At 36.5% G+C, this 9,462-nt stretch overlaps 1 pseudogene; it reads left to right on the top strand.

Moving 5' to 3' along the window:
* The first annotated feature begins 5,445 nt into the window (after window positions 1–5,445).
* On the top strand, window positions 5,446–8,379 carry LOC141567825 (NADH dehydrogenase [ubiquinone] 1 alpha subcomplex subunit 5 pseudogene; annotated as a pseudogene).
* The last annotated feature ends 1,083 nt before the right edge of the window (window positions 8,380–9,462 follow it).

The raw sequence follows: 9,462 nt of genomic DNA, 5'->3' as shown, positions 1-9,462 counted from the left end.
TATGCTTCCAGAACTTTTGATATGTTTAAAATAAATGTCTAAAATAAAATCAGATTGTATTGTGCATATTGACTTGTAACCTGTTTGTCTGCTTAACAATCTGTGATAAATATCTTTTTAGATGGCCCATGTTCATGAATTGGAAGGATTAATAATATTAAAATGTCCATTTACCCAAAGCGATCTACAGATTAACGCAATCTTTATCAAAATTCCAGTGGTGTTTTTCACAGAAATAGAAAAAACAATCCTAAAATTCATATGGTATCACAAAAGATCCCAAATAGCCAAAACAGTTTTGAGCAAGAAAAAAGCTGGAGGTATCAGATATATATGTATATCTCAAAGCTGTAGTAATAAGAGTATGGTACTGGCACAAAAACACACATACATGAGGTTGGACAATTAGGTTCATGAACTTGTTGCAACGATGTTGCTAACCTTTTTTGATATCAGAGGGATTATTCATTATGAATTTGCACCAACTGGACAAACAGTTAACCAAGTTTACTATTTGGAGGTGCTGAAAAGGCTGTGTGTAAAAATTAGACGACCTGAACTTTTCACCAACTTTTCATGGCTCTTGCATCACGACAATGCACCAGCTCATATGGCACTGCCTGTGAGGGAATTTTTAGCCAGTAAATAAATAACTGTATTGGAGCACCCTCCCTACTCACCTGCTCTGGCCCCCAATGACTTCTTTCTTTACCCAAAGATAAAGGAAATATTGAAGGGAAGACATTTTGATGACATTCAGGACATCAAAGGGTAATATGACTACAGCTCGGATGGCCATTCTAGAAAAAGAGTTCCAAAATTGCTTTGAAGGGTGGGCTAGATACTGGCATCGGTCCATAGCTTCCCAAGGGGAGTATTTCAAAGGTGACTGTAATGATATTCAGCAATGAAGTATGTAGCACTTTTTCTAGGATGAGTTCATGAACTTAATTGTCAGAGTTCGTAGACCGATGGAATACAATAGAGAGCCCAGAAATAAATCTATGCATGTATGGTCAACTGATCTACAACAGGGGTGCCAAGAACACATAATATGGAAAGGATAGGCTCTTCAATAAATGCTGCTGAGAAAATTGGATATTTATATGCATAATAAATGAAGTTGGACCATTATCCCACATCATATACAAAAATCAACTAAAAATGGATTTAAAACTTAAACATAAGACCTGGAGCTATAAACCTAACAGAAGAGGGGAAGCTGGATGGCTCAGTTGGTTAGAGCGCAAGCTCTTAACAACAAGGTTACCATTCAAATTCCCACATGGGATGGTGGGCCATGCCCCCTACAACTAAGATTGAAAACGGCAAATGGACTTGGAGCTGAGCTGCGCCCTCCACAACTAGATTGAAAAATGAAAAAGAAAGAAAAATGACAACTTGATTTGGAGCTGATGGGTCCTGGGAAAACGCACTGTTCCCCAATATTCCCCAATAAAAATGTTTTAAAAATTTGAAAAAAAGAATACCGGGCCCCCATTGTCCTTGTCCCAGCTTGCTTACAGGGCAAGTTCCACTCTGGGAGGGATAAGCCAAGAAGACCATCATGCTGCTCATAAAGCAGGGGTGTCACTTTGAGAGAATTGTGCCAGTATCCACCACCAGTTCTAAGATTTTTCCCACAAGGAGAGGCAGCCCAGAAGAACAGACAGCTCTCCCCAAAGCTGACTTTATTTGAAACAGAGTATGATAAAGTTTATGTCTAAGGGTGCTCTTGGAAGCAATGGCAGTTGTAGTGATAAGAAACGAGGAAGCTGGTAGTTCCATGAGATTAACAAATTAAACCACAAGTCAGCTAGATTACCAGAGAACCAGGGAAAGAGACAGCTAAAAGCAGCCTTCCTGGAGTTGGAGCAAACCTGAAAGACTGGCCTCAAAGTTACTCCTGCAAAGGGGTTTGGAGCAATATATTGTCATGTAGGGTGTCATGCGGGGTCTCTGGTCCCACTCCCCATGTAAGAATGCAGGATATGGTGAGGCCAAAAAGAAACACCCATGGAGCCATAGATAGGGGAGTCATACCACTATATTCTTGCTGGCGGCCTGGGTAGACACACACAGTAGGATCCACATGCAGTAGGACCCACATGATCCTCAGTCCGCCCTTCACTTTTTTCTGCCTGCCAACCAACCATCCAATCAACGCAGTCCTGGAAGTTACATCAGTAGCCAATTTGCTAACCAGTTACAGCTGACAGCCAACCAATCACAGTTGATGGTCATTCACCACCCAAGCCAGCACCTCCCCACGTGAGGCCAAGAGCCTGGAAACTGCTCTTTGGGACTCTGTCCCCACAATATGTACCAGGATATTGTAATAAACAGTAGAGCAACCAACATGCAATTAGTAGATCCTAACAGCTGGATGTGATACCAACGGAGGCAGACAGCTTAACCGAGAGATCAGGGTAAAAGATAGTCAGAGAGCACTGCTAAAATTACTGCCTCCTTAGTGACTGTGTAAATGTCCAAATTGTGCACCTAAAGAACAACTTCAGAGGCTTCACACTATGGGGAAAATAGACTTCCCTAAAATAGCCCAGTCAAGTTACTAAACAAATAAATAAGCAAAGAACAATATCATGCAGCCACAGACAGGTGTAGGGAAGAACCAGTGTCTAGCATTGCTAAAATATATTATTAAAATATCTAGTTTTCCACAAACATTTTCAAGATATACAAAGAAACAAGAAAGTGTGACCCATACCCAGGAGGAAAAAAGCAGGCCACCAAAACTGCCTGTGAGAAGGCTCAGATGTCAGACTTAACAAAGGCTTCAAAATAGTTACCATAAATATGTTAAAAGAACTAAGGAAACCATGCTTAAAGAAGTAAAGGAAGGCATGATGACAATTTCTCATCAAATAGAGACTATCGATAAAGAGACAGAAATTATATATATCACCAAATAGAAATTTTACAGTTGAAATGCACAAAGTAAAAAGAAAAGTTCACTTGAAGGCCTCAACAGTAGATTTAAACTGGTAGAAGTAAGAATGAGAAAACTTGAAGATAGATCAATAAAGATTACACAGTCTGAAGAACAGAGAGAAAAAAGAATGAAGAAAATGACTAGGTACCTCGAGAAATGTGGGACACTATTAAATGTACCAACATATGCACAATGGGAGTACCAGAATGAGAGGACACAAAGGAGAAGAAAAAACATTTGAAGAAAAAATAGCTGAAAACTTTCTGAATTATTTGAAAAATATTAATCTTGAAAAATTAGAATACATTTGGAGGACTCATATCTATAATCAAGACTGTGCAGTATTAGCACATAGATAGACCAATGAAATCTAATTGATAGTCCAGGAATAAACCCTCACATTTATGTTCAAGCGATTTTCAGCAAGGACACCAAGATAATTCAAGTGTTTTCAACAAATGATGTTGCTAAAACTGTATATAGCCACATGCAATACAATGAAATTGGACGCTTTCCTTATGCTATGACTCAACTTGGATCAGAGGCCTAAATGTAAGAGCTAAAACAATAAAACTATTAGAAGAAAATATAAGAGTAAATCTTTGTGACCTTGCATTGTGTTAAGCCTTCTTAGATACAAAGTCCAAAGTAGGATTATATTAAGAGAATAAATTAAATAAATTTGTCGGAACAGTTGAGCAAATTTATGAATAGTCTGACTTCCCATTTAGTGTTACCATCTTAGTTTTTGTGGATAACTTTATTAATTCCTCTCTAGTCCTTATAAAGTTCTTCAATTTCTTCTTCAAGGTTGTGGTAGAGCCATCACTACCCACTATAATGAACAATGCATTTCACTATTTGTATATGGTCTGAAAACCCCTAATTCATCCATATCTTCTAGGTATTCATTAAGAGACTTCCCTGTTTGTAGGCAACTTCATTGAGTGCAATGGTCCACAGGGTTTCTAGCATTGTTTAAATAATTATTTCCCTCTCTCTCTCTGCCTCCTGCCTGGTTTGAAGATTAAGCTTGTCCACATATAAGAGAAATCCAAAATAATAGTGGCTTAAGTAAGAAAGAAGCTTATTTCTCTCATTAAAAAAGTCCAGAAGTAGATAGCACAGGGCTGTTTTGGTGGCTCCAGCCATTTGGGGCCCAGGTTCCTTCTCCCTTTCTGCCATGCCATTCTAGTTCATGCCTTCCATCCTCATGGTGGCTGGAGCTCCATCCACTGCATCCACATTCCAGACAGCAGGAAGGAGGCAGAAGAAAGGAGTTGTTCAAGAAAGTTATCCAGATTTGAAAATAAAGCAAAAGGTGCTTATGTGTCCTGCCAATGTCATACTAGAGCATTGTCAAGTTCCCAAGAGTTATATCATTTGGAGAATGACATACTTTTTGGTAACTGTTGATTAGTGTTCAGACTCTAAAATTAGATGCTAACTTGTAAAACTGCTGACTTACAAATGAATTTTTCTTAGGAAAGATAGTTTTAGTACTTTGATGAACATTTACCTCTTTTGTATCTAACCTAACATTCTTATTTCAGGATTTCATTTTTCCCTACTAAACCAGCTTTGTCAGCTTGTTGGCCCTCTCATGAATGAATCAATCACATTTTGGTATGTGCTTGGATGATGTATGGGAATTACGTAGGTTTTCTATTGTGTTGTTTTGTTGGTTTTTGTTTGTTTTAACATTTATATGTGTCAACACTAGGAAGGACAAAATGGCTTTCTCCTAGCTGAGTCAGCAATCTTCCTACACTTCCCACCTAACATTTCTACTTATATCTCTTTGGCCAGAACTTATGTAGTAATAAGGCCACACGGCTGAAGAATGTAGTCTTTTATCTAAATGCATTGGTCCCCTGATGAAAGGCAGGTTCTCTTACTAAGATAGGGAGGCAGAAATTAGACAGCAGAGAGCAACTGATAGTCTTTGCCTCAAGAACATAGAAATCCTGATTATGCCCCCTTTATTCGGGATTTTTGCCTTTCTCTCTCTTTGCCTTGGCTTCTTTCCAGCAGTCTAAAAGCATACTCTAAGAGCTCCAATAGCTGTAACCCCTTGGTCCGGATTCTTTTTCTAGCTATCATGACAACATTCCTCTTCTTTCTTCATCCACTTTCATCAGAGTTTGGTTCCTCTCACCCTACTAAACCTGCTCTCATAGAGTACTGCTGATCTTCTAACATCAAACTCAAATCAACTACATCTTGCACAAATCAAATGTTCAATAAATAATTACAGAATTATTCCATTTGTTATCTAGTTATTCTTTCTTAGGACAGTGTTATTTCCTATTCTTCTTAATTGTAAAACTAATATTTTAATTTTATTACAGATTAAATAGGTTCTTTTCACCTGTTCATGAAAACCTAATTATCAGACATCACTTTGGTTCTGTGCAAAAATGCATTCTAACTTCCAAAAAATTAACCTAACAAGACACTTTGGAAATTACTTTTTGTAGGCTCAGGTTTTTTAATTCAGTTGTCCCCTCTAGTGCATAGAAAAAAGAAATTGGATGTTTGTTGCTAATAAAAGCGGATTTCACTTAGGTTGTTTCTGCAGCACAACAGAGGCAGTGACAAAATGTTTACCTGGTTAAGTCGTAAGGGAACACGACCCATTTTGAACCTAACAAGGGAAAAACGCCAATAAGATCCTTTGTTTTCCTGTTTTTGAAACTCCCTCTTGATTCTTTATCAAAATATGGATCTAGCTATTTTTAAGTTTAATTTGTCCTAAACCAGAGAACCTAGTGTCCTAAATGTATATATACCTTGCTGTCCATAAGCCTCTTCTGCTTTGCCTGCTATATTTATCACATAGGAGTCCTCTTCAGGGATTTGGGGCTGGGACAGTGGGAACCCAGATGGTTAGAGATTGCAGGCAGGATGTAGTTATGCTTCCATTTCAAATGCTGCCTCATTTTTTCTCTCATGCTTCTTTGAAAAACCAACACACTAATGAGGAACAGTTTCTTAGTGAGTACATCATAGGATATTAAAGGGGTGGTATAGGTTTTAGGGGGACCCCAAAATTTCTACCACCCCTTCCTCCCAGGTTTTGGGGGACATACATGGAGGTAAGATGAAAGCTCAGAACTTGAGTAAATGACCATCATCTGCTATATCTGAAGAGCATCTCTAGCAGGGAGAAGGCAAAACCCCCAGGGAAGAAGTTGGTCAGTTTTTTATTAGCTGGAGTTTGTTTGATTCTGCCAAACTCTAGGTTGCAAATTTGGGACCCATAAGGTAAATATGGCCTTCAGATATTCTGTGTTTGGCTGATACAGTGCTTTTTGTTTATGCTTGGTTTTAAGTTTTAAAATAATATTTAAAAGGAAGATTTCATATAAAAATACAAACTTCTGGCTCCTTGATATTGTATTACTCAGTTGTAGCAATATTTGATTGGACCTGAGTACTTGCTCTTACCTATATAAAGTTTGCCCTCTGTATTTTGTCACAGTCCTCATTTCTTTTTATTAGACACCCAGGTGCTTCCCTCATTTACAATACCTACTGTGCCGCTGTAGGCAGTTGAGTTTAGTATCCCTATTGTAAACAGCGAGAGATTGGGGAAGGAGGCAGAGGTATAAAGGAAGACATCACAGAGAAGGGGAACTTAAGCTGGTCCTTGAAAACTGAGTAGAAATAATCTAGGTATAGTGGAGAAGTAAGTAAGGGCACTCCAGGTAGAACAGACAGACAGAGAAAAGACATAGAGTTATAAAGGTTGTTGGGAAGGATCAAATAGAAACTTCAGAAATGCTAGAGTAATGTTTCTGCCTGACCTTGGATTTCAACAGACTTCAGTTCTAGTCCAGCCTCTACCACATATTGTCTGTGTGACTTTGTATAAATTATATTTCTCTGAGCCTCAGTTTATTCATCTGTATAGTACATATAATAGTAGCTCTACCGTATTATTGTGACTACAGAAAATGGTTGTGTAGATTTTTATATAAAAATATGTACTGAAGTACACTATACATACTAAAAAATGCACTGTCACAAATATGTAGCCAGTGGATTTTAACAAACTGAACATATCCATGTAACCAGCACCAGATCAAGAAACAGAAGATACCAGCACTCCAGGGGTCCCCCTCATGTTCCTATCCAGTCACTGGCTGCCCCTACAGAGTCCCCACTCTCCTGACTTCTAACAGTATAGATTAGTTGTACCTACATTTTTAATTATATAAATGGAATCATATTTGTAGGTAAGATTTTTACCTTGCTTCTGCTCAACATTATGAGATTCACCTATACAGTTTGTAGCTGTAGAATAGATAGATCATTCATTTTCATTGCCAAATAATATACCATTGTACAAATACCCCATCATTTATTTATCCATTCTTGGTTAATGGACAGTTAGGTAATTTTCTGGTTTGGGCTCTAAAAAATAGTGTGCTTTATGAAAATTATAGTATATGTATTTTTGTGAACATATGCTTAAATTTCTGCTGAGTATACACATAGGAGTAGAATTAGAGGGTCAGAGGTTATGCACATGTTAAATTTTATTAGATATTGCCAAATCATTTTCCAACATTGTTGGAACCAGTTTATACATCCAACAACAGTCTATGAGAATTCTGTCTGCTTCACATATTTTTTAATAACTGGTATTTTCGTTTTTGCCATTATATGGGTGTATAGGGGTATCTCATGATGGTTTTAAAGTACATTTCCTTGGATGCTGTCATTCTCTTGATGGGCTTGCTGAAGAAGACCACTGGCCTTGTGGGGTTGGTTGTATGTGAGAGTCCACATGCGAGGCTAAGAATATTGTACACAAATATTCTTGATGTTCTTGAGCAAATCCCTAAAAACGTAGCATATAGAAAGTATACAGAACAGATTACAAATAAGAAGTTGGGTGTGGTTAAAGTGGAACCAGATGTTAAAATATTAGAAGACCAACTTCAGGATGGCCAAACAGAAGAGGTGATTCTTTAGGCTGAAAATGAACTAAGTTTGGCAAGAAAAATTATACAGTGGAAACCACAGGAGGCTTTAGTGGAAGAGCCTCCTGTCAACCAATGGAGATGGCTGATATAATTATCATTAAATGGCTTGTGTGTTGACAGGAAACTGGTGTAATTAAATGTTCTGTTATCAAAAATATTTCCATACTATTGACATCTTATAATTAAGAAAACTGATATAGAACATATTTAGTGGACTTGTTAAAATTGATGATTATGTATAGGGACTTATGAATCAGTTTTTGAAATAATCATTGAATAATCATTCAAATTATTATTTTTTTAAACAGAGGTTGTTGGAAATTTGAAAGTTAATTGGAAAAATTCTTATAGATTTCAATACAGAGGCCATGTTTAAAGGGTGAAATATTTTAGGTAGTATCTTCAACATATTATTTAACTTTTTTTATTCTTAAAAACCCAGAAAAGTTACATTATTATTATTATTATTAATAGTAGTAGTAGTAGTAGTAGTAGTAGTAGTAGCAGCAGCAGTAGTGTTACTTAAACAATAGGTGTTTAAAGTGAAGACGTAAGAGTAAAAACCATCAAATTAGAGTTCATTGTACAGTTGAGGAAATTGATTTGGTGTTTGAAAGATTTCTTGTTTATAGTGGTAGTTAGAAACACTTTTTCTTTTGTCTCATTTAGGGAAGTTTGCTTTCTAGCTCTTAGCCTTTAGTTTTCTTGATTAACCTAACTACATGAGGACAGCAAATTTATGTAAAAGAGGAGATATTAAAAGTTTATAACGTTTATTTGACATATAGATAGACTTATATTCAAAACATTTTAGTGGTATAGTTATAACTTCAAAGTGGAATCACCAAGTAGTTTTCACTAAGTTTCCAATATGAGTGCAACTCACAGAAGATTAGTGCTATTCAAGGAAAGAAGCAGTTGACAAGTTTAAGGTTAAACAAAAATAAAATTACTTTTCATGTGTTCTCATCTTTTCTTTCTAGCCTCTATCATTTCTAAATATTCTGGTAAATTTGGTATAATTTGGTATTCCTTTCCTTCAAAGATAGTACTTTGGTGTGTGTGTGTGTGTGTGTGTGTGTGTGTGTGTGTATTTTGCTATTTCTTGTGGCAAAGCACACATTTTCAGAATGAGAAAAAATTGTATTTTTCTTTTTTCCAGTATATTTCTCCTCATATAGAGCTGTAAATTAAATGCTAAATAAATATTTAAAAATAATAAAGTATATTTCCTTGATGGCTAAGGACAGCAAGCACTTTCTCATATGTTTATTGAGCATTTAGATATTCTCTTTTGGGAAATGTCTGTTAAAATCTTTTGCCCACTTTTTTATTGGATTACCTGTGGTTTTTGTATTGAATTGTATGATATTCAATGTATTTGTGTATAGGTTGCTGTTGGTTATATGTATTGCAAATATTTTGTCCTACTCTGTAGTTACTTTTTCACTTTATTAATGATGTCTTTTGATGAACAGAAGTTCTTAATTTTTTTAAGTTGAAGTTTATTGGGGT

This window comes from Rhinolophus sinicus, linkage group LG12, assembly GCF_036562045.2.
Source record: "Rhinolophus sinicus isolate RSC01 linkage group LG12, ASM3656204v1, whole genome shotgun sequence".
Taxonomy (NCBI): domain Eukaryota; kingdom Metazoa; phylum Chordata; class Mammalia; order Chiroptera; family Rhinolophidae; genus Rhinolophus; species Rhinolophus sinicus.
Note: the sequence above shows the minus strand (reverse complement) of the source record. Positions and strands in the feature narration are given on the sequence as shown.